This window comes from Choloepus didactylus, chromosome 12 (assembly GCF_015220235.1).
Source record: "Choloepus didactylus isolate mChoDid1 chromosome 12, mChoDid1.pri, whole genome shotgun sequence".
NCBI classification, from domain to species: Eukaryota; Metazoa; Chordata; class Mammalia; order Pilosa; family Megalonychidae; genus Choloepus; species Choloepus didactylus.
Genome location: NC_051318.1, coordinates 52,596,866 through 52,622,035, shown reverse-complemented (window position 1 = coordinate 52,622,035; position 25,170 = coordinate 52,596,866). Strand labels below are relative to the sequence as shown.

The 25,170-nt window shown below is 34.7% G+C and overlaps 1 pseudogene; it reads right to left on the bottom strand.

Annotated features, from left to right (window-relative positions):
- Positions 1-381: 381 nt before the first annotated feature.
- Positions 382-955, bottom strand: LOC119507283 (annotated as a pseudogene).
- Positions 956-25,170: the final 24,215 nt, after the last annotated feature.

Here is a 25,170-nt window from a genome sequence, read left to right as displayed (position 1 = left end):
GCAGAAGGTTGGGAAGGGAAAGAAATGGAAGAAAGAGAAAATGAAATGGAATGAAAGATCAGAGAAGAGAGAGTAAGAAAGGGACAAGAGAGGAAGATAAAATTACTAATGGGCTGCTATGGTGCCAGATGCCCTGACACATATTACTTCATTATTTTCTAAACCATATCTAAAGCTCATTTAATACATGGTAACTGAGTCCTTTTTTGTTTGGGGGGGGGGGGTGTACCAAATTACTTTACCTGAAGGAATGGTACAAATGAAAGAACTTGGTGAACGCTGGTACAACTTATGGAAAAGGTAAAGGTAAACCCAACATGCATGCACTGCCGTGGTGAACACAGAAGTCACCCTGTGGCTCTGGGGAAGACAGTATAAGGCTTAGCTCTCATCATCATTGTTTCCCAGAGTGTGCTTGTCAAAGAGATACTCTGCCAAGCCAGAATCTGGGGCCCCCATCTTGCTCAAGTTGGTTACATAGTCACCCAATTCCTTGATGGATTTCACCTGCTCATTCAAGTAATGTGTCTCAGTGAACTCACACAAGTAGGGAATGTTTATGTTAGTGGTCAGTTTGTGCAGTTCCAGTAGTGACTGATTCACCCTTTTTTTCTAGTGTAATGCACACTCCATTGTATTCAGCATGCCCTCCCAGTCATCTCATTTTGGTTTCTTGATATCCTGAAGGAAGATTCAGCCACCTCATTGGTTCTGCAGCATCGTAAGTTTCTCAGCATTTTCCCTCTCCTCATGAGATTGTTGAAGAAAATATTTGGCAAAGTTCTTCAAAGCCACATCATCATGGTCAATGTAGTAGGACATTGACAGGTAGACATAAGAGGCCTAGAGCTCCAGGTTGATCTGGTGGCTGGCTGATGGTGGCCTCTGAGTCCTGGTTGTAGTTCTGGCACACCTGTGACAGGGACATGGTCATCATGGTGGGTGGTTGAGGAGAGGTGGCTGCGCAGCACTGGAGCGGTGGCAGAGGACTGCTCCGAGTGGCGGGCTGGTGGGGGCGAGTGCTGGTTCTGTTCAAGCTCTGTTGAAGCAGGAAACCACGGCGACTATCTGTGAAGACATCTGGCAGGTAACTGAGTCTTAGGCAAGTCAAATGTCATGTTAATATACTTCAAAAATTTACCTTTTCCATATACTTTTATTCTTCTTTGCAAATAAGTATTAAATAATGCTCACAGTCAAATCTACAACATAAATGTTTACCAAGTGTTTGCTACAATATTAAGCAAATTTTGTTAATTCAGAGGTCTAGATTGGGAATCAGGAAGCTTACATTCAAATCTTGAGTTTATTACTAACTTTTCATGTTACTAAAGCATTTGGAGAAAAAAATGATGACAATTTCCAGTCAAGTGCTGTTCACTTCAAATCTAGTTTATTATATTTAGTATTTAAACCCATTCACTATGTTATCAGTGACCTCATGTTATTTCATTATGAAATTTGTCTATGTACAAACTGATCAGTTATAGATCAAAATCAACAAACCAGTCATGTAAAACTAAACCGAATGGAAACAAAGCATACTGGAAAGAGTTCTAACTGATTCTCCTTTAGGTACAGGATCTTCCAGTAATCAGTACACTTCCTGTAAAGCCATTCTGCTTGTTAAGTGGTGAAAGAACAGCAGATTTCAGAGAACTTATATGGATCTTGGGGACTCTATGCCCCATTAATCCCACCTGATCTGATGGCTGTTTCCTAAAAGCAAATTGTCTGCCACAAAATCACTGACTGTACAGCTCTTCAGTTGTGCTCACTCATAAATTTTGTCCAAATTGAGGCATTTTTCTTAACAAAGTATTTTTTTTTTGTTTTAATAAATAACATGGGATTCATTGTGTCCTAAATGATAGAATAAGTTACACTTTTTATTTTTAAGCAGTTCCTTTATCTGATCGAGTTTCTGAAAGGATAACATAATTGATGCTTCCGGGACAATTTCTTGAAGGGGAATGATACATGATCTATTACATGCCAGAAAAATGGCTTCAACTCCTATCAAGTCAAATAGCATTGTTCTAAATTAGTGTCAGCCTCAATGTGATGATATTTTTGTGGAGATTTGCCAGTAACCTGCTGTCATCAAAGGAAGTGACTTTGGTCCATGCATTTAGTCACTGAGCGAGTCATTGGGGACTACAAAAATGAGCATAGTAGTGTTTGCTCTCAAGGATATAGAGAATTTGCTGAGAAGTATTACTTAGGTTGTTTCACCTTGAAAAAAAAGATCATTCTAAGTAAGTTTTGTCTTAGAATGCACTATTTTCAGTAAATGAATCAGGGAAAACTTTGTACTTGACAGTTAAAGTGAGCCTTAGGCAAAGTATATTCCCTAGTCATAGGTGATCTTTATTGTTTTTCTGTCCTCTTTTCTAACTCTACTCCACTTTCCTTTTTAAGAATTACAGCTTCCCAACTTATGTGACAAATTTTCATCATCCACTGATTCAAATAACTTAACTTTGGTCAAATTATCCAGATGTCAACTTCCTTTTTATGGCCTAAGAAGTATAATGGTTTTTATAAAGGTTATTATAGTGATATTCTTCTGCAAATAATTATATAATGCCTGGTATATAGGAAAATTCATTTTGGAAGGAGTTGAGTCCTAAAACAATCTCACATTTGTGAGTTGGTCTGGAAAGTAAATAAACCAATGAGAAGACATATTAGTCACAATTTATTTTCTGATTTATCTTTGGACAGCTGAAGTTGCTTCAGATGAACATGAGCAAAGATTGGGAAGACCCACAAGCGAAGTGAGACTTGAAAATATGCTTTGTACTTCATGTTTGATCAAAATATGACTTACAAAAATCCATGGTATCTCATTCTGAGTAATTTATGGAGTGTCCATAAGCATGCAAGGCACATTCTAAGGGAGGATTGGGGCACTAACATCAACACCATTTCCAAAATAGGTTTTAGAATTGCCTGCCAAATATTTCTGACTCCCAGAACCTAGACCCATGTCATGGTTGTGCTGTCTGGCCCCTTTAGGACTGAGTGGGGTCCATGATTAAGACTAATGAGTGTGAGCAGAACTAATGAGTGCCATTTCTGAGTCACATCTTTTAATTGGCAATGCAATACCCTCCAGGGCTCTTTCCTTGCCTCTAATACAGTAACCAGCAAATTTAAAATAGTGGTTGTTCCGTCCACACAGGTTCTTCAGTGACTGTACTGAGCAAAGTCCCCTGAGACCCTAAGAAGGACATGTAACCAGCATGAGAAGTAAGTTTTTTGTTTGTTTGTTTTGAGTACTAAGGTTTGGGAACTGTTTGGTACTTCAATGTAACACATCACAATATAACTTACCATATTCTGACTAATACAATCAGTCATATAACATCCGTGTATATTCACAAGACCAAGAATGTAACTGCTTTGACACCAGAGATGGAGAATTGGTAGTAATTAACTTTTTTTTTAAATGGCCAGAGTTGAGTACTTTCTTCGATCAGCCTATTTCAGTTATCTATTTCTATACAAAAACAATGCTTCAAAAACAATCATTTTAATTTGCTCGGAATTGTGATAAGGGATTTGGGAAGGGCTAGACTGTGATTCCACAGTCTGTGATGTTTATCTGTGATCCATGAGGTGTCAGCTGGGGCAACTGTGACTGGAGGATACTCTTCTATGATGGCTTCTCCACTCACGTCTGATGCCAGAGTGCTTTTCTTTTTCATTTTAGATTTTTCTTTTATCATGTCCACACTTTACTTTTATAATAAAAATTAGGTTTGCTTTTTTTAAAAACTATTCAAGATACAATAATAAATGAGTCCATTACAGTATCTAAAAGTACAAGGAACAGTATACTTAAGAAGAATTTTTCTAGGTTCAACTTCAGAATTCCTGGAATATAAACAGCCACATTTTTAAAAACAATCATTTGTTTTGGTAATAGATGGTGATGATGATAGCACAACATTGTGAATGTAATTGACATCTCTGAATTGTATACTTGAGAGCAGCTAAAGGGAGGGAAATTAATGCTGTATATGTGTTACCACAATAAAAATTAAAAAAAAAATAAAATATAAAAACCAATCATTTATGTTTGAAATCAGTGCATTTTTTTCAGGTACATTCTATAGAGATGTGTCCAATAAAAGTTAATTTAGTGAAAACAAATTAATGAAAGTTCAAAGGATGTAATACTATAACAAAAGGAATTGTTAAGCCTCCTTAAATTCCTTTGAACAAGGTAAATTATAAACCAACTAACTAGCAATAACACAAACAAAGAAACATGTGAAACAGATAAGTAACAAACTTAATCACATCATTTAAAAATCAATACTGGCTCTAAAATCTTGAGTTAAATACTTACAAATATTTTAATGCCGATGCCAACAGCTTTGATCCACATATAGAGTCTGTTCTGATTCTGTGACCTGCTAGATAATAGTCATGTTTCATTCTTTCTGCCTCCAAGCTGAATGCCTCTCTCTCTCTCTCTCTCTCTCTTTCTCTCTCTCTCTCTCTCTCTCTCTCTCTCTCTCTCTCTCTCTCTCTCTCTCCCTCCACACACACATACACCCTTCATTGTCTCATTGTGCCTCATCTTATAAGGCCTTTCCCTGTGATTTGTGCTTCCCCTAACTTGGTGGCCTTGGGTAGTTATATTTCTTTCATGGCATCTGACTTCTAAGATGCAGAAAATAGAAGCTGCTAGGTCAGTGAAGGCGAACATCCAGAACTGGCAGAGCATCAACATATTGTCTTAATCAATTGCCCACCAAGTTTTAAGGGGATAGGGAATTAGACTCCCCTTTGATGGTAAATGGCAAACCACATTGTAGAAGAACATTTGGGATGAGAGATGTTGTATTTATCTTTGAAAAATAAATCAGCCTTATACCCCATACCATTGAATTCAGGAAGATTAGAATGCTAACAAGCTCAAAGAACATCTGTAACAATGTGTTTACATGCCCTAAGTATGAAAAATTGTATATACACAAATAACTGTAATAAAGCATGTATGTCATAAGACACATACACATGGTATAAGAAGGAATAGGATGCAATGGTTTTTTCTAAGGGTTAATGGAAAGATTTATATTAGTTTGCTATTGCTAGTGTAACAAATTCCCACTGACTTAGTGGCCTAAACCAACTTCCATTTATTATCTCAGAGTTCTATATGCCATGAGTACAGGTAGTTTAGCTGATTTCCCTAAGTGACCTCTCAGATGGCCACAACTAAGATATTGACAGGATTGCTTGTCTATTGGAGGCTCTATGAAGCAATCCACTTCCAAGCTCATTCAGGTTGTTGTTGGAAGTCAGTTTTTTTTGTAATCCCTTTTTCCTTGTATCAGGAGGGGTCCAGGTTTTGCTCCTAGAAGACGCACTCATTACTTTTCATATTTTACATGTGGACCCATCCAGCATCAAGCTGAGTCATTAGAATCTCTCTGCTTTATTGTTGTGCCATATCTTTCTGACTCCAGCTGACAACATTCTTAGCTTTTAAGGATGCATGCGCTTAATTTGGGTCCATGGGGGTAATCCAGAACATCCTCCCTATTTTAAGGCCAGTAACCTTAAGTACACTTGCAAAATCCCTTTTGCCATGTAGTATAATATATTCCTCCCAAAAGACATTTAAGTCTTAACCTCCAGTCCTGTGACTATGAATTTATTTGTAAATAGTATTTTGAAGATGCTCATAAGATGCAGCCAAACTGGGTTGGGGTGGGCCCTAATCCATGACCAGTGTTCTTATAGGCAGAAGAAATTTGGACACAGTAAGGGAGACAGACAGGAAGAGATGGCCACATGATGGAGACAGAGTGAATTGTGGCTCAAGCCCAGGATCATGGGCTGTTGCCAACCACCAGAAGCCAGAGGCGCAGGATAGAATGGAGTTTCCCCTTTAAGAGGAAGCATGGCCCTGACAACACTTTTATTTAGATTTCCAGCCTCTGTAGCTATGAGACCTTAAATTTGTGTTGTTTAAGCCAACTAGTTTGTGGTACTTTGTTACAGCATCCTGGCAAATTAAGGCAAACAGGCTGTAGGGATGATTAGGGTGTGGACATATTTAGAAGGCAATTCTGCTAACACATAAATAACAAAAAACATTTGATCTGTGCCTTGCCTTGGCAGCTGAATAGTATATTTTAATGCTAAAGAATTTGAGGATATGGCAGAATGTGGACTATCTTGAATTTATGCGAAGAACTTTGAACTAAATCTGTTTTGACTAGAGTTATACCAATGGTTTGGGGGCAGAGAGTAATATGATATTCTTTGTATTTTTAAGAGATAAATTTGCTTGAAATGTGGAAAAATCTTTAGACAGAGGAAACTAGCTCAGGGCCTTAAATATCAGGAATAGGCAATAATGTTTTATATTGTGGCATTACTCATAAGATAGGGGAAAGAAAAGCGAGAACAATTTCAAGAGCTATTTGGGGAGTAGCAATGAAAGTATTTGGTGATTTTTTTTTCTTGGTTATAAAAGGGTCTCTATTGACTCAGAATCATAAGTTTATCTGGAAAGATGATGAAGGAATTTTTTTCAAAACTGGTGAGGCCATGGGAAGATAATACTTTTTGTTTTAATTATAATGATTTTTAGATATGTTGGGCCATCTTTAAGGAGTTATCTTCCAGGTAATCTGGTGTATTAATAGGTCATGTTCAAGAGAGAGAAAATATTAAGATGTAGTATAATTTTCCATTTTAATTGTAAAAATATGAATTATTACATCATATTTATATTTAGAGATCCCATGTCAAGGTATGTATGCATTTCATTTCATATGTTTCTGAAAAGTCTTTTAAAAGTCTACAAGGAAACCTTGGAAAACAACTTCCACCTTTTCCCTGACATCCCCTCAGTGGCATATTAAGCATGTTTCCTTCCTATAATAATATTTTCTGTAATGGGCTGGTTTTAAGAGTACTTGAGAACCAACATGTCTTCTGTTTTTTTATAATCTATCTTTTTGGCATTTAAAACCCCTTCTTAATCGGTGACCCAGATTTTGGCTATAAAATCTTTTATGCCTTTAGATGTCTTACTTGGCAGCATAGATGTGACTTGATGGCTATAAGATTTATTCTAAAATGCAAGCAGCAATGCTAAAATGACTAAGTTAGATGAGACTGATTCTCGGTAGAGTTTGAAAGGTAAGTGAAATCTTACAAAATTTAAATTAAATTAAAATTCCATACTATGCTAAGAAACACACACATATACACACCATCAAGTTTAAAATTGTGAAGAGGTGATGAAAGGAAAAGTCACAGAATTAATGGAAACTCAAATACATTTATATGATCAATTGAGTTTTTCAGTGGAGGACTTATTTTAATCCTGATAGTATACTCCACCTGGCCTCTGACAGGGGGTAACCCTGACATAGATGCTTAGAAAGGAATATTCTAAAGGAGGCTGTTGCCCTTTTAAAACTAATAATAATGCTTCCAAGTCCTATTATTCCGTTTATCCTTTTATGCATTTGAGGGGCAATTATTTTAAAACATTGTTGAACTTTCCAGAAGACATTCTCTTTGAGAAAAGTTTATTGAATAGAGAAATGATCCATGTTTAGGACCCCCCTACACATGCATGTGTGTGTGTATATATAATTTTAAATCAAGATTTGAGTCATTACCAAGTAGTTTCATCCCAGAAAACAGAAATCAAAATATGGATTGTTATGTAAATTTTTTGCATCATTGGGCATTTGACTTATTTTTTTTTCCTTGTTTTATTGTCATTGTATTATGGTTTTGCTCGGATTTTATTTTTTGCTTGCTTGTTTTGTATGTTTTTGTTTTGTGGAATTACTATTGTGCAATGTGAAGAATTTCAGGAAGAATGTTATGAAACTTATAAACAATAACAAATCACTTGCTACACAATGCAAATGTCTGGCAAGCTAAATTAATATTTGGAAAACTGGGACTTAATACATAAGGTCATTAGAGGCCCAGAAGAAAAATCACTGTGGGAGGCATCTACAAATATGCTAGTTATTTTTAACATCAGCCTGCTAAATGCCTCCAAACCTAGGGAAACTTAGAACAGGATTTGACCTTGTTCTAGACCCTATTTTCATGATAAACACTGTGATAGTCTTATATTGATTAAGAGCAGTTAGTAAGCACATAGTAAGAGCAATATTGGACATGTTGCATGCGTTCCTCTTGGTGGTATGCATGAACATTAATGCTGCCTAATATTGGTGCAGATTTGCATTTTTTAAATCAAACATTGGCTGATTCCAAATCATTCCTAAAACTTTCTTATACTTTTTCTGTGTTGTTAGGGTTCGTTTTTATCTTGTCCCCTATTCTCCGAAAAGCAATGGTTTAAAATCAGTTACCTTATTCTTGCTAACCAGGTAATCTGCTTCCCTTCTTTCTTTATTTGAACAAACTCAATGTATTTATTAAAGCATGTTCTTATTCTACTTCAAAAAAAAGAAGAAGAAGAAGAAGAAAGACCATACAGGTGTATCTTGATGCAAGTCATATTGATGATCTAAAACATGACTTGACAATTTAATTTCTTTGCAAATGGATACTAATGATAGCATCAAAATGGAAAGCATAAAATGTTTGGAAACATCAGTAGTTTACTTGGAACTCAGAAGAATGTACTGTCTTTTTGGTTTATTTTGGCAGTAAAATTAAACTGCACAATAAAGAAAAAGCATGCCATGAAACACTATTCTATTTGCTGTCTAAACTTATGTGTATGCATATACACAGACACACAAATCAGTCACACATGTAAGCAATGTAATGGTTTTATGTTAGTTAAAAACTAGAATCTGATTTAATACATAGAACATTAGAGCTTGGAGGAACCTTAAACATTACATTGCCCAAGCCTGTCTTTTCCTTTCAGAGAAGAATGATTATGCCCTTGTCAAGGTCATAGATTAAAAGTGTCCAGACTAGAGTCAATTCCTCCTAAAAGTCCAGTTTCTTTTTTTACTAAAACCCTTTATTTCATCTATCTGGAGAACCTCCCAAAAAATGTAATGAAAGCACATTTCTAAAATCCCCAGATCATTTTAAGGGATAATGCCTTCTTTCACCTTCATGTTCCAGAAGCTTGCTATCCGAATTTTGATCCCAAACATATTAGAGGCTTTGCTAATGGCTCTCTCAGGCACTAAGTCTTCCAACACCAGAACACTTCTGTTTACCACAGGAAGAGCCCAGAAGAAAGTTGGGAACTAAAATGCATTTGATGACAGAGACACTTTCCTATACAGTAGTTTACCATAGAAAAACCAATCTGTGTTTAAGTCAAAGAGACATGGTTAGAAGAGAAAGGAATTTATTTTCTATCTTTGTTTTCTAGAATGGGAGCTACCAATGCAAATTGCTAAATCACTGTTTAGTAAAAGACAACGAACAATGACAAGATCAGGCTCCATTCATCCAAGAGGATTATACTTTAAATGGCTGCTATAAAGTCCATGAAACTTTTATATTCCTGTTTTGATCTATTTTGAAATTAAGAAACTTTCCTTATTGTTAGATGAACACTATGTTCAATCATTCATTGATACATTATTCATTTATTTTTTAGTTTATTAAACATATTTTTCAGTGCCTTTAATAAGTCTGACATTTTTTTAGACTCTTATCAAATAGGTCAAACAATTGACTCTCTCATTGAGGATTCCATTTCCAAGTCTCTGCAAACACTAACATACAGACTTTATAAAATGAGAAAGATTTGCATAAATCTGCTAACTAAAAAGGATTGTTAGTGAATTTTGGGGATTGAATCACGTCCCCCACAAAAGGAATAAATTTCAGTTTCAACCCCTGATCCTGTGGGTGTGAACTTATTTGTAAATAGGATCTTCAAAAATGTTATTAGTTAAGGTGTGACCAAACTGAATAAGGGTGGGCCTTAATCCAGTGTGGCTGAAGTCTTATAAGCAAAAGAAATTGGACAAAGAGAAGGCACATGGAGCAGCCAGAAGCTAGAAATCAACAGAACCCAGAAGAGAAAGGAGAAGATGCCTCCATGTGCATTCCATGTGACAGAAAAGCCAAGGAGTCCCAAAGATTGCAACCAAGCAAAAAATACTGACCATGGAAGGAAGCAGGTCACTGAGCCTCTAAACCCTGAGCCAGCCCATTGTATGGTATGGTTTTTAGCAGCTAGAAAACTAAAACAGCCAGTTGTTTGTTTTTTTTTTCTCCAAAGGAATATTTCATCAGCTGCAGAAAAGGACTTAGATTAGCCCAAGCGCTTCTTCTCACATTGTGCAATTTGGAGATTTATTTGAAATAATATGGTTATATAGAGAAAGTTATTATTTTCACCTTAATATCAATTCCATTAATTTGTTTTCTTCCACTCAATATACCCTCAATTAATTGGAAACTTTTTTCTGAGAAAAAATATAGTTATAGGTATGTTGGAATTGAGGAGACTTTAAGAAAGGTCATGGCATTTGGAGAGAGTGCTTCTTGGGTGAATAAGAAATGTGATTCACTGGAGTCAAGTAACCTTAGATAAATGGCCCAGTGGGTCAAATAAGGAGGAAGTTTTTTCCTGTATTGAAAAGCTGTTTGGCCAAATCACAGCAAATTATCAGGAGAGGAACAGAGTAGGGAGTTTTCAGTTAGGTTAGGACAATATACCCAGTACTATGGGAGGGCCAAGGAACACAAATCTTTATATGTTTTATGCATTGAGATTATTGTATTAGACTGTCAGGTACAGGTATGTTGAAATGATTTTTAATAAATGCAGCAAATGTTACAAAGAACTTTACAAATATCACATGAATGCAAGTGGCAGCAATTAGGGTGGGCTTGTGAAGAATTCAGTAATCTCCACCCAAATGAACACCAGCTACCTGCTTCCTGGCTGTCTAATAAACATATAACCTAAGAAAGACTTTAGTTTTTGATCAGCAACATGCTTGAAGACAAACCAGTATGTCCCTTACCATTCCTAAATTCCTCATTTAGAGAATTTCTTGAGCCATCATTGAAAGAAACTCAGAAACAGATCATAAAAATCTTTTGCTTGCTAGGATCCTGTGTCAGAAAAATACCTGGTAAAGGAAGTAATGTCTGAATTAAATATTGAAGAAAGAGTGGTTTGGATATTTAAGGCAAATAGAGAAGTGGAGAGAAGCAGAGTCATGAAATACAATGCCTTATGTGATTATTTACAAGTCAGCGCATAGTTGAGTGGACATAGAGTGCAGCAGTTAGGAACATAGGCTCTGGAACCAGCCTGCGTTGGTTCGAATTCTAGCTCTGCTATTCACCATCTGTGTGTCCTTGGCCAAGTTACCTCCTTCTCCATTCTTAGTTGCTAATATGAAAATCAACAATATTGAGTTATCAGCTAAAAACAATTAGAGAGGAATCTCTTAAATTTTATTGTTAACGTAAACTGCTTTAGGCAAATAGAATTGTAATTACCATTACAATTTTGGCAGGGTAGAAGACGGTCTTGGACTGAAAGAAAGGTTTTTTCCTTGTACATAGGTGATGAGGGCCTTTGAAGTGCTTTAATTTGTAGTATCTTATATTCAAAAGTGAATGTAAGATCTAATATGCTTTTAACTGTGTGGAAACTGTTTTTCAGAAGAAAGCCAACTTTAGGCAGAGAAACTAGTTAGGAAGCTTTTATAGTCTAAGACAGAGTTACTGAGTGCAGGCATAATAACAAAATTGAGAACCTACATTTATTGCACCAGGGACCATACTACAGACTCTTCATCCAAGGGATCATGGAATTTACCTTATGATGTAGGCATTATTTCCCATTTTATATGAATGAAGTGATAATGTAGTAGAGATAGGAACCTTCCCAAGGAATGAGGTCCATGAGCAGATGGGTAGTAAAATTATCAGAACACAGGCATCCAGGGAGGTCCTAGCAGGAGCAAGATCACAAGGTAGGTACAAGTCTTTCTTCTACATCTATTCTCTTCCATGCTAAAAATAATTAAAGTTTCAAGAGAAATTACTGTAAATCCACTCTCTCTCCTAACAGGCAATATCCTAAGTTAGGCCAGCAACAGAGACAGACTTTAAGACACAACAGACAAGAGGTTTTTTTGCCTTCTGAAAAGTAGGTTTTCGTAAGATTTGCGATGTTAAGAATCCCTCCAAAATGATTTTTTTGTGTGTGTGTATGTTTGTGAGAGAGAAATTATCCATTCAAAGGTTGACTTGTAAAGTTTTGCTTGACTAAAGTGATCACTATTAATCTTTTTTTTTAATACCTTTTTTTAAAAATTACACCATCACTAAATGGATCTTTATGACACAGATCTATGGAGACAAGATTGAAGATGTGTAATTTAAGAAGTATCTGCATTCAAATGAACTTCAATCACTAAATAATTAGAGAAAAATCTCAGTAATCCAAATAAGATATTAGACTAAAGAGCTTTTTTTGTTAGTCTTGAGGGATAGTGAAAGTACAAAAAAATGTTGAGTTGTGAAAGGAAGGAGCAAAAACCTATACTCCTTTTGTAATTAATATGTCAGACATTTTATGCATCATTTCTCATTACCACATCTAGCAGTGTGTAGATGAAGTGGAAGCTCTAAATCACCATGGTTGGGAACTATATAAGTGCAGACCTGAAATCTAAGCCTCTGTTTGATGCAACTATAGTATCCTGAAAGAGATTCAATCTGGAGGGTGCTTAAGAGGGAATGGAAACAGGAAATATATTCTCAATATATTGGGAGGGTCAAATCAAAATTATAAAGGAAAAGCAAAAGAGCATCTACCTTCATTCTACTGAAAGTTTTGAAAGGCAATATACCTCAGTGAATTTGGGAAAGAAGGCTTAACTATCCAACAATTCCATATTGTCTAACCATTTGGAATAAATTTAATATCAAGATGATATTGAAAATCAACTGAGATCATGTAACTCCCAGTTTAATATGTTTTCTGTTTCACTAGGCAGCACTTTCTAAATGAGAAATTAATATAGTATGGTATTTAGCTAAGGACATTATTCACATCATTTAAACTAGATATTTCATGATATAAACTAGATATATAAGCCTGAATCTGTTAATTCAACTTTAAAATGTCTACCCCTTCCTACGTTTATCTCATATTACAGATTTCTTTTTTCCTGTGGCATCTATGCTTTGACTGACATTTTGGGCTTACACAATTTAAAACTGCCCTTAGCAATTGTGAAAGATTTTGAAAAAAATTTGCAACTGAGTAATAGTTTTTCAAAGTAGTGTTATTTTCCAGTAGGAAAATATTTATAAAGATTTTACTAGAGGTACTAAAATGTCTTTGAACAGACATTGAGTTTTTACAGATGTTTTCAAGGAGAAAAAAGAAAATTGCACTTTGCTTCCTTAATTATAGTCAGATTTGGGCCAAGATATGATCACTACAGAATCACTGTATAAGGAAATCAACAAATAATTTGGGTTAGACTTGAAAGTATCTGTCAGTGGCAACATATCTGAAAGCAGCTGGGCCATGACAACAGTAAGTAATGCTTACAGAGTGTTTACTATGCACTGGATTTTTACCCAAGCATTCTACATATTTCATTCATTTATCTTCATTTTGAAAATATAGAAATGGAGGCAAAGAGCTGCTTATTACTTTTACAAGTTGTGGTAGATTGAAGCTGAATGGACCCCAGGAAAGATCATGTTCTTAAAGCTAATCCATTCCTGTGGGTATAGACCTATTGCAGATGGAAACTTTTGATTAGGTTATTTCAGTTGAGGCATGTCCAAGGAGGCTCTTAATCCTCTTACTGGAGTCCTATATAAGAAACGAAATTCAGAGCAGCACACAGAGAAGCTGACAGAATAAAGCCACTGAGAAATTGAGAGGGAAAAGCCAGAGAAGTTGAGAGAAGAACAGCCAGAAGCTGAAAGCCATGAAACCCAGGAGAGAAAGACCAGCTGATGTCAGCCATGTGCCTTGCCATGTGTCCCAGAGTACCAGTAGCCAGTCTTTGGGGAGAAAGCATCACTTGTTGATGCCTTGATTTGGACATTTTCAAGGCCTCAGAACTGTAAACTTGGAAGTTAATAAATACTCATTGCAAAAGCCAACCCATTTCTCACATTTTGCATTTCATCAGCTTTAGCAAATGAAAACACAAGTCAAGATCACAAAGCTAGTAAATGTTTCAAATGCAAACTCTAATGTAAATATGCTATAGAGATTGCCTCTTAATGGGTATGTGTCAGCCAGGCATGGATAAAGTACTAGTCAGGCTAAGGATTGTACTATCTTCCTCTCATTTCTCTGCCCTATTTACCATCACTGTTTCGTAATTCTTACTTCCTGTTTTTACTATTTTTCCAATTCACTCCAGGTAGAGCAAAAATTTATATTATATTGCAGGACAGCATCTTTAGAGTTCTTTTATCTAGAATTGTGAAAATTACCATTCCAACAAATACTTTCATGGAAGTCAGGATGAAAAAACAATGAAAAACAGAAGTTCCATAAAGGTATTGATTTCTTCCAATGAACATGAATTGTACAATAAACAATAAGAGTACATTTCCACTCTGTAATGTCAGTATCTAAAATAGGAAGAGTGTTTAAGTAAAAACAAAGCCATTAGTTGTCAGACCTTCATTATGGCAAACTGCCAGTATTTTTAGGATCTTGAAGTTCAGACATTTAACAACCTACCCTCCATTTAGGTAATTTAGTTCTTGTGAAAGGAAGATTGGCAGAAAGCAGAGAGTGAGGCATTCTGTTTATCCAAAGAAAAACAGATTCTCAGCATTAAGTGCACAATCTTCCCTCATGTTATCCTGCCAAGAGCCTTCACTTTATACATAGAAAGAATAATTTACAGGACAAAGGATAATTTAGATAGATATCGAATCTAGCCACTCACCGATCTTATAAACCTGTCCTTTCTTTATGTAATGCCAATGGCAGCTGTTGCTACTTTAGGACCCCTTCCCCCCCAAAAAAGTTATTTCTGGATTGTTAAAGATGAGTGTCTACACAATATTAAATTCATGAAAACATGCTTAAAGTAGATTTTGAATTAGGAATGATAAGCTTTTAACATATTTTCTAGGAATTAGAAATCAAAGAAACATGGAGTTACTGTGAAGTAGGTAGGTAAATCATTATCAATTGATCCCTTACCAGTTTTTTCATTTATTTCTTTGATTATAAGGGAACAAGAGAAGTGAAATCCTAGCCACTCTAAGGCCATATAAAATTTCATTTTCAACTCTTGGTTGAAAAAGCTACATTCTACAGTATTTACAATAGAGCTTTCCACTGTTAAGTATCCTTTAGATTAGAAAGAAAACTTATCTACTTATTCTTTAAATATTAGCATGCCCATTTCCAAAACAACATGGATTTAAGTTTGACATAATAATTTGAAAACTTTCTTTTAAAAAAATCAAAAGAGAAAGCTATTTGCAAAGACAGCATTCTGAGATCTCAATTATTTACCTATGTAACATTTCAAAAAGGATCAAATAAATTGGAAACTGTGTGTGTATGTGTGTGTGTGTATGCTCAAGGCTGAGGAAAGTGGTTACAATATAAATAAAATGGCAAAGGAATACTAATATTGATTAATTTTACCATGTACCAATTCCATTTTGAATTTTGTTTTTATCTTTTGCCTTATTAAATCTTCGCAGAAGACTTATGAGTACTGTATATTATCTACCTTTTGTTAATGAGAAAACTGAGACTCAGAGATTAAATATGTTTTCCAAGGCCACAGGTCACTGGGACTCAAGCCAAGAACCTCTTGCTTTGAAACTTGTATTCTTTCTTTGCATCATGCATTCTTTGCCCGTGTCATACATACTTCAGTCATATACCTACTTATGTGGCTAGTCCAAACTTTGGAATAATATAACTTTAAGGAAACAATTTTAATTTTATTTTATTCTTACCTTTTACTTCTCTTACTGCAAATTGGAAATAATTATCCTAATCCTGCCAATGTCATGAGTCTTTAAATAGCAATTGTGATAATGATATACAAATTTAAGTATTTACAAATTCTAAAATGACATACAAACATAAGATTTTATACTTAAATTGCTCATATTCATTTAAAATTGTTTCTATTATTTTATAGAATAACACAAATGCTATTGTTTGTCTTGTGTTACAGATTAAGATTCATTCAATATAATCTGTTGGTAGGAGAGTTCTCATATATAATCTGCATAAAAATAAGGCAAGAAAGAATAAAATGATTACCTGATATCATCAGCACATTCTACTTTAAATTCCTTATATAGAATGTATGTCTTTACCTTATATGTCAATGTATCAGAACCACAAGATTTATCATACCTTTTTCTGTCCTTTCCAAATATTTGGATACTTCCAAGTATGTGAATAATCTTTTTACCCTTAGACTTCTATTCTACTGGCTATCATGAAGGATATTTTAGATATTACTTTTTTTAAGGGTGAAAATCAAATAACTTTTGGTGGAACAAGTCGTTATACAGTGCATCGTGGGAAACCAGGCTCAGGCACAACAGACACTTTCAGCAAATGATGGCTTTATGACTTATACACCACAAAGGGTCCAAAAGAGCAGGGGAAGAGCTCTTATCATAGCCAGTCCCTCAGGGAGGCCAATGCTTGTGTCAGGGTCAGTGGGTGGCAGCCCTGCATGCCCTGCATCACATGAAGATGAAGGATAAATCTGCTGACCAAGAGCTGGATTCTTATACACCTTAGGCAGAGGGGCTCCTACCAATGAGCAACCTGTGTGCCCCCTGTGAGCAGCTGGGGCTGGTTGAGACATAATGTCAACCAGAGATGCTTGTTCTTTCTTGGAAAATGGAAACATACCAAATACCATCACATATATAAGCAAAAATGGAAACACGTTGAACACCTGCAGCCAAACAAGCAAAATTTGAAACATACTGAACAGCAGCATACAAATGGAAGAATGGAAACATACTAAAAACCTGCATACAAAGAAGCAAAGGGGAAAAGAAGTGGCATAGGCCAGGGCTGGGAAATGGCCAGTGAGAGCGTCCGTGAATTCCCCAGCACCTTCTTTTGATGATGTTTCCCACTTTGCAAGGTATAGTAGTGTATTTAAGTAGAGTGCATTTATAAGTATCACTGTCACCAGCATCACAGCTTTAATCATTTAAATTATTTCAGTGAATAAACACTTACTTTATATATGAATGAATCATATTTGTTTACTCCAAGTTTTTAGTCTGTGTTCTGAATATTTGTAGTAGCCATATAATAATGATGCTGATACACTTTATTATTTTTACTTCTTTATTCATACCCATTATTTTGGGGGTGAGGAAAGGACACAAGAGATGGAGATGGTTATATTGTGGCTATATTTTATACCTGCATAGATTGGGATTTGATTCCAATATTTAGAAATGAGAGAAAATAAATGGAGAAAACTTGTTGAGATTCTGAGAAAGGAATGATGGCTCGTAGCTGACAGAACTGTGTAAAGTTGGGAAATCTTAGGTACAAACCTTTCTACGTAGGGCTGCGAATGATTGCATGGAATCAAAGTTAAAACCCATTCTTCCCACTCCTACATGGAAGTTATCAATATGTGGGTACCAAGAATATCTAGAAATTTTAGCAGCATCGGTAAAAAGTACACTGTGCATGAAAGATGGTTTCCAATAGTAGACAGTGGCATCAAGGAGGCTTCTCCAAATAGTTTTGCAAGCAGTAGACTCAATCAGGTGGGAAGAGAACTAGAGAGTTAAAAGAAAACAGTCACTAAGGTGAGTACAAGTGATAGGCTGTTTTTTTTTGTTTTTTTTTGTTTCTGACACACATGAGACACAACATTGTGAACTCCCATGAGAATTGAAAGAACATATTGAAGGATGTCTAATTCACATTAATAAAATTCCTGATGCCTCAGCCCATCATAATTTGGGCATAAAATGCAAATGCAGTCTTATTTTATGGTCACCAGCCTGGGATATTCTCATTAAAATAGTGATAATAGTTATCACACAAATCGTAAAACCAATTATTAAGGCACAGTTCCTAGGATTCAACATATAATTTTTGTTTTCATCTTGATATTAATAATGTGAAATAGGTATTACTATTCCCTTTTTACAAATAAGGAATTCAAAATTCAAAGATGTTAAATAACTTGTCCAAATTCATATAGCAAATAAATGGTAAATCAGGATTAAAATCAATTGCTTTTACTTTAGAAAGTGTGTTTTTAACCATTGTTGCTGCAACATTTTTACTTGGTGAATTTTTACACATGACTAATAGTGATTCTGTACATTAATAAATGTTATATGAATTAAAACACTTGATCAGAGACTGACTTTGTGAAAAATAACAAGGGTTCTATCTATGAACACATACATATCGTTAGAAATGATGCTGAATCCTATAAAAATAGAAAATTAAAAAAACTCAAATAGAAATTTATTTTCTCTCACATAAGCTATGTGTCAGCATGACCCATAATACTCTTAAGGATTATCACTGGAGTTTTTACCTCATTGTCCAGAACTGTATCATGTACCCACTTATATCTGCAAGGTGGAATGGGAAATGTGTTTTTTTTCATGTAAGCACATGAAAATCATATTTTTATTTATTAAGAAGGAGAAAAGGAATTTGTGTAAGCAGCTATTAGTCCCTGGTATATTGCTCAAATGAAAATGGGGAAAAGATTAGGCAGGATAAAATCAGGAACTCAGAATATAACTGCTTAATTGAAATACATATTAAAAAAAAATCTCAATATAAATAAAAGCAAAACAAATTTTTTAACATACACCATTTTTCTCTTGCTAAACTGACAATTTTAATGTTGTTTTGTTGCTGTTCCTTTTTAAATTGTTGCTTATTTGCTTAGAATGCACACTATTGGCTAAAGTTTAATGAACATAATTTTCATATATTGTTGATGAGAAGATAGCATGGTACAAGAATTGTCAGTAAGGACTGTTTTAGTTTACTAGGGATTAAAACAGATACAATGAGTTGGATTGGCTTTAAATAATGAGAATTTATTACCTTACAGTTGAAGCTGTGAGAATGTTGAAATCAAGGCATCATCAAGGCAATGCTTTCTTCCCAGAGACTGGCTGGGAAGACATGGCAAGGCACATAGTGGAGTCTGCTGGTCTCTTGCTTCTCTTGTGGGTTTTCTTGCTCTCAGCTTCTGGCTACCATGGCTTTCTCTCTCTCTGTTCCTGTTTATATTCATCCTGTTTATAAAGGACTCTAGTAAGAGGATTATGACCCACGCTGGGCCACACCTTAAATGAAGAAACCTCATCTAAAAGTCCTACTTACAATAGGTTTACACCCACAGGAATGGATTAGCGGCAAGAACATGCTCTTCTGATGGCATACAGCTTCAAAGTACAACGGCATTTGTCAGTGTCCATCAAATGCCATAAAACACTCCCCATGGAATGTAATCTCCATGCCTGCAGCATCCTTGGCTATTCTGTCAACTGCAGTATCAGCCAGTTGAACTGGAATGAATACCAGCCTCAAACCAGATATGCACTAAATGGTCTTTGAATGAATTAGTAAATACCTATAAACCTAGTAATCCTCATGCTAGCAAAGCATCCTAAAGAATAAAACAGATTTTCACGCAAATGTATGTGCAAGGATCCTATATTTGATCTTATTTTTAATACCAGAAAGTGGAAACAGCATACATATTGCAAAATATTAAACTTTGATGAAAGTATAATTTCTCCATGCAATATGACATTAGGAATATGGGTAAATGCTTATGCTAAATGAAACAATTTTCCAAATATTATACACAATATAGATTAAAGATGTGTAAACATACTATTTCATATAGGTGATATCAAGCAAAAGCCTTCTGGGAGTTAAATCCTGTAGTGAGGTTAATTTAATCCTCACAACTGATTAGGTAACTTAATTTTTAGACCTATCTGCAGCCTTAAGAAGTCAGTATTACTTATAAAGTGTTAAGTAATTATTTAAACTTCACTTCAGCCCTACAAGGCCAGTACTATTTCAGTCTCCAGGAAACTGAATCACAGAAAGGTTAATTGCCTTGCTCTGGAATATATTTACAAAATGGCAGAGACAGGGTTTGATCCCAGGCAATCAAGATCCAGAAACATTGATCTTAAAATTCTACTCTATGACTGGAACTATTCACACCATCATTTACTTTCATTTTAACTTGTGTGCCAAATTATGAATATGTATTACTTTTATAATAGGAAAGCAAAAGCAATAATTTTAGACAATCATTGAGAATGAGAAATGTTTGCTAAAATAAAGTCCAAAGGGGGAAAAATGGAACAAGGTAAAATGGAAAAGTTTGGGGTAATGAAAGATCAATGGTTTGCAAAACAAATTAAAATAGTCAGATCTCCACATTTATTCATATTATTGGAGTCTGATGCTGATGGTGGTGATATATCACAGGGTATTGTCTGACGGAACTGTGGGAGATCATGGGTGAGGAAGTTTATTGTTACTTTTTGTGAGCTCTCATTCTGTGGTTAATGTCTCCTACTGTGGTGTCCCTGACAATTTGTGTTCTTTCCTCTGCAGATCTAATAATTATCTACTAATATATGGCATAGATTTCAGGATATAGGGTTAGAAGATTAATAAATTATTTTTGATTTTCAATGTGATTTTACTAATAAAATACAAAATTCATTTATAAAATATTAACTGTGTCCTAGGGAACTGAAATATAGAGAAAAAGTTGGAAAGTATATATTATGTCTGCTGAAATCTTATTTATTAATGGCGATCTTAAAAATTGAAAAACATGTTATTGTTTTTAACAGTCCCTGTATTTAACAAAACAAAGTCAGACTTATCATTTATATTTTCTTCAAACCTTATTTTCTATGTAAAAATAAATATTATTTCACCACAAACACTTTGCATTTCAAGGTTATTTATAAACATCTAGAGGGACAGTCTTTCTTATATTGCTACTTGCACCCTAAATCTGATATATATATCCCATTATTGAGCTGTTAAGCTATTATTTCTTTAACGACTAGTCACGTTGGCTTTTATCCTGTTTCTGAAGTTACACATCACATGTGGCCCCAGGCATCTGGCAGATATCTTGCACTTATGAAGCTGGTACAGCCACCTAATGAAGAGTTAACTGAAACTGAAATGTTTTGTAAAGAGATGCTCCTATCAGTGCTACTCTAGTTGTGTCCAAGCCATGTGGTTGAAACTAGGCTTCATACTCATTTATCTGTCACCCCAATTTTGTGCAAATCTCCAAATCTTATCTTTAACTTTTTGGGGGATTTTTCTGCTGGTGTTAAATTCTGTAAGTTCTTTTTCTAAAAAGTATTTCAACTTGATTTTTGAAAGATATTTTGCTGGATATAGAATTCTATATTGACAAGTTTTTTGTTTTCATGCTTTCGATGCTTTTAAAAAACATTGTCTTCTTACTTCCATTGTTTCCAATGAGAAATCTGCTATCTTTTACCTTGTTGTTCTTCTGATGTAAAGCATCTGTTTTGTCTAGCTTATTTTAGTATTTTTTATTTAGCAGTAGTATTAAGCAAGTGAATTACGATGTGTTTCTTGATGTTTCTTGAACTTGTTCATTTCTGTGGGTATATATATAGCTTTCATCTAATTTGAAAATTTTTTGGCAATTATTTCAGTAAATATTTTTCTGCCTCCTCTTGCCTAGGAGACTTTGTTTACCTATATACTATGCCACCTGTTGTTGTCACATAGCTCACTGATGTTTATTTGTAATGGTTTCTGTATTTTGTATCTTCAAGTGGTTTCGTCTTTGTTTCTTCAACACATAATCTGCAGATAATTCCATTCAGTGTATTTTAATTCCACACATTGTAGTTTTCCTCTCTAGAAATCCAGTTTGGTTCTTTTTCATGACTGTCAGTATCTTTACTTAACTTCTTAATATATAGAATAGAGCTATTAAAACTATTTTAGTGACTTTGATATTCTAACATTGATGTCAGTTTATTGTCAATTTTGATTGACTGATTTATTTTTTCATTTTGGGTCATAATTTCCTGCTTCTTTGCATGCTTGACAATTTTTATTAGAGAGCAGACACTGTAAACTTTACTTTGTGGTTGGTGGATATGTTGTACTTCTATAGATATTATTGAATTTTGTCCTGGGTTGCAGTTAAGATATTCAGTAACAGTTTGGATTTTTTGGGTCTTGCTTTTGAGATTTGTTAGGTTGGTCTGGATCAATGATGAGTCTAGGGATAAATATATCCCACTACTGAGACAAGAAACTTCTGTGCACTCTGTTCAATTCCCCCTAAATCTTGAGGTGTTCCTGTCTAGTTTGTGGTAACAGTCACTATGCCTGACTCTGCTGGAGGACCTGACATTGCTACCTCGAATCCTTTTAGACAGTTTTTTTCCCAGCCTTTGGTAATTTCCTCACTTGCATACACTGATGAGTACTTTCTACACTTCTGGAAGGGGACTCTTTAAAAGCTCCACAGTTCTTTCATTGAGAAGCTTTCTCCTCTTTTTTTACTCTAACTCTAACTCCAACCACCTGGGGCTCTTCAGTCTCTGAGTTCTGTTTGCTTTAGTCAGGGAGTCCAGGGGGTCCTGCCTAAGTTCCCCCTCCCTGTACCTCTGCCTGTAAACTACCTCAGAGCAGCAAGTTAGGGAAATTATACAGCTCATATCATTTATTTCCCATCTCTCGGGGATCACTTTCCTTCATTGCCTGAAGTACAGGGTCTTCAAAGATGTGATGTCCTATGTGTTACTAAGAGAAAATTTATCAGTGTTTATGTTTAAAATGAATTGTTTTGAACACTGACATTATTTAATGAATTGTATTGCAACCCAATTCATTGAATTGACAATATTTGCATGTTTATTTGGAAATAAAATTCAAACAAAAATATATTTTATTTGGCAATAAAATGCATATAATCCCCCCCGAAATCAATGATTCCGACTTTAAGATACTATTTGTATTGATTTGCATTGAAATGATAATTACCTCATTAGTGGCTCTTCCTAAATTCAGGATATGGAACTGGCTTAATAATTTAAGTGGCTTAAATTATTTCATAGTATTTTCATAATAATTTAAGCAACTTATGATATTTTCCTATTCTCATGAGTGGTTCTTTAAAAAGCAAAATCCTTTTAATCTATACCCCAAATCATTCCTGAAAGTTGACATAGGATATAACAGAGGGGCAAGATTTCTTGACAATTAAGAGAGGAATTTAAACTCTGAACGATTGGTATCAAACTGGCAGATGATACTATTGAGAAATATTTTGTAGTATAAGACAATTAGGTAAATTATTAACATGAAGCTGAGGGAAGATAGATTTTGTCACCTTTTCCTTAATTTTTTATAGTTTGGCCCATTCCTTTGGAGGATTTCCCTTCTTCCCATGAGTCAAAATACTCACTGAATTGTCAATTTTATCTTTTTCAGCATCTATACTCTTAGACTGTGAAGCTATGGGTTGACAAAACAGGTTGTCTTATCTCCCTTTTTAAGGCCAAAATTCTACTCTTAACTATAAGAAAAATACATTTTAAATAAATGCAAATAAAATTTAAGCATTTAAAAAGGTTTTTAAGAAACATTTAAAAATTATCATAAAACAAAACAGTAAAATGTACTTAGTTCCTGTGTTTCCACATATTTTTACATTTACAGTGATTGTTCCTATAGCTGGAAGATTTTCTACCATCTTCATATTTAAATTCTCTTTCTTCTTCTTTTTGGTTCTATTTTACTCCTACATTGGCTTCCTTTTGAACGATTGAAGTATTTTGTTGTATTGTTGATGTTGGGGTTTTTTATCTTTCCTTTTAGTGTGAGTTTATTACTTGAATGTGATAAACTGCAAATATTTCCTTAGTTGGGATATTTGAAAAGACTTATTCAACTGCACAGAATATACTCACATGAGGCTTTCATTTAAAGGCAAAGGGTATAGTGCAAGAAGAGGAAGAGAGTACAATAAACATTGGAGAACTGAAGGACTAAGAAAAAAAGAATCTCTCAGGAAAGCCTTTAAGTCTCTTGACCAAATAATCAAGCCAGGCTTGTCAAACCAGTTAGGCCAACAGGAAACTATCAGGAAAGAAATTGATCCTGGGGTTGCCAGTGGAGATTTAGATTATGAACATCATGTCATAAATCCCACTGTCCTTATCTTGGCCTCAAAAAGATGACTCATCCAGACATCCCCAGAGATAAAGAGAACTGTTTCAGTCAAGGGGTAAATCAATTCTCTGTCCACAGATTCTCTATTTTGTACTTTTAAAATGGTTAACCTAGTTACTTTGTAACTTCTATTTATTTTAATCATATCTAAACTTAATATCTTTCCTCCTAAAGAAAATTTTACTTCAATCATGCGCTTCCCATTTTATATGTAACTGCTATTCAGTATTTTTGTTCTAGTTTCTGATTGGCTTTGTTAGCTTAAATCACAGGAGTTAATTGTCCCACCATTTTAGAGCCAGAGACCTAAAATCAGGGTGTCTTCAGGCTCATGCTTTCTCCAAAGTCTGTTGCATCCTGGTGGTCTTGCCAGTAATCATAACTCAATCTCTGCCTCTCTCACATGGATGATCTCTCTCTGTGTCCTCTAGGGTGTACAAATTTTTTCTGCTTATAAGACTTCAGTCATGTCTATTAAGGTCCACACTGATTCAGTTCTGCCTCATCATAATTAATATCTTTAAATATCCTGTTTACAAATGAGTTCACAGCCACAGTACCAGAGATTAGCACTTGAACATGTCTTTGTGGAGTATGATTTAATCGATAACAGATGTTATTATTGCTCTTTGTTTGTTAATAATTATTCTAATATTGTTTAATAGTATATGTTAACTATTCCTACAACATAGTTTTCATTTATTTTGAAAAGTTAGCCATTTTTAATAAATCATTCTTGTTGAAATTAATTCTTCATTTCTAAGAAAAAAACCTCTTCAAAAAATGCTGTAAAAAGGAACCTTCGCAAGGTGATCTCACACTGCAAATTGCATTGAAGTTTGGTATTTTATAAGAACAAAATTTTAAAATTTATTCTAGAGAATGGTAGCTGAATAAGACTTTTTTCTGCTCTGATATAGAATATATTATATCAATATCTATATTAAAAT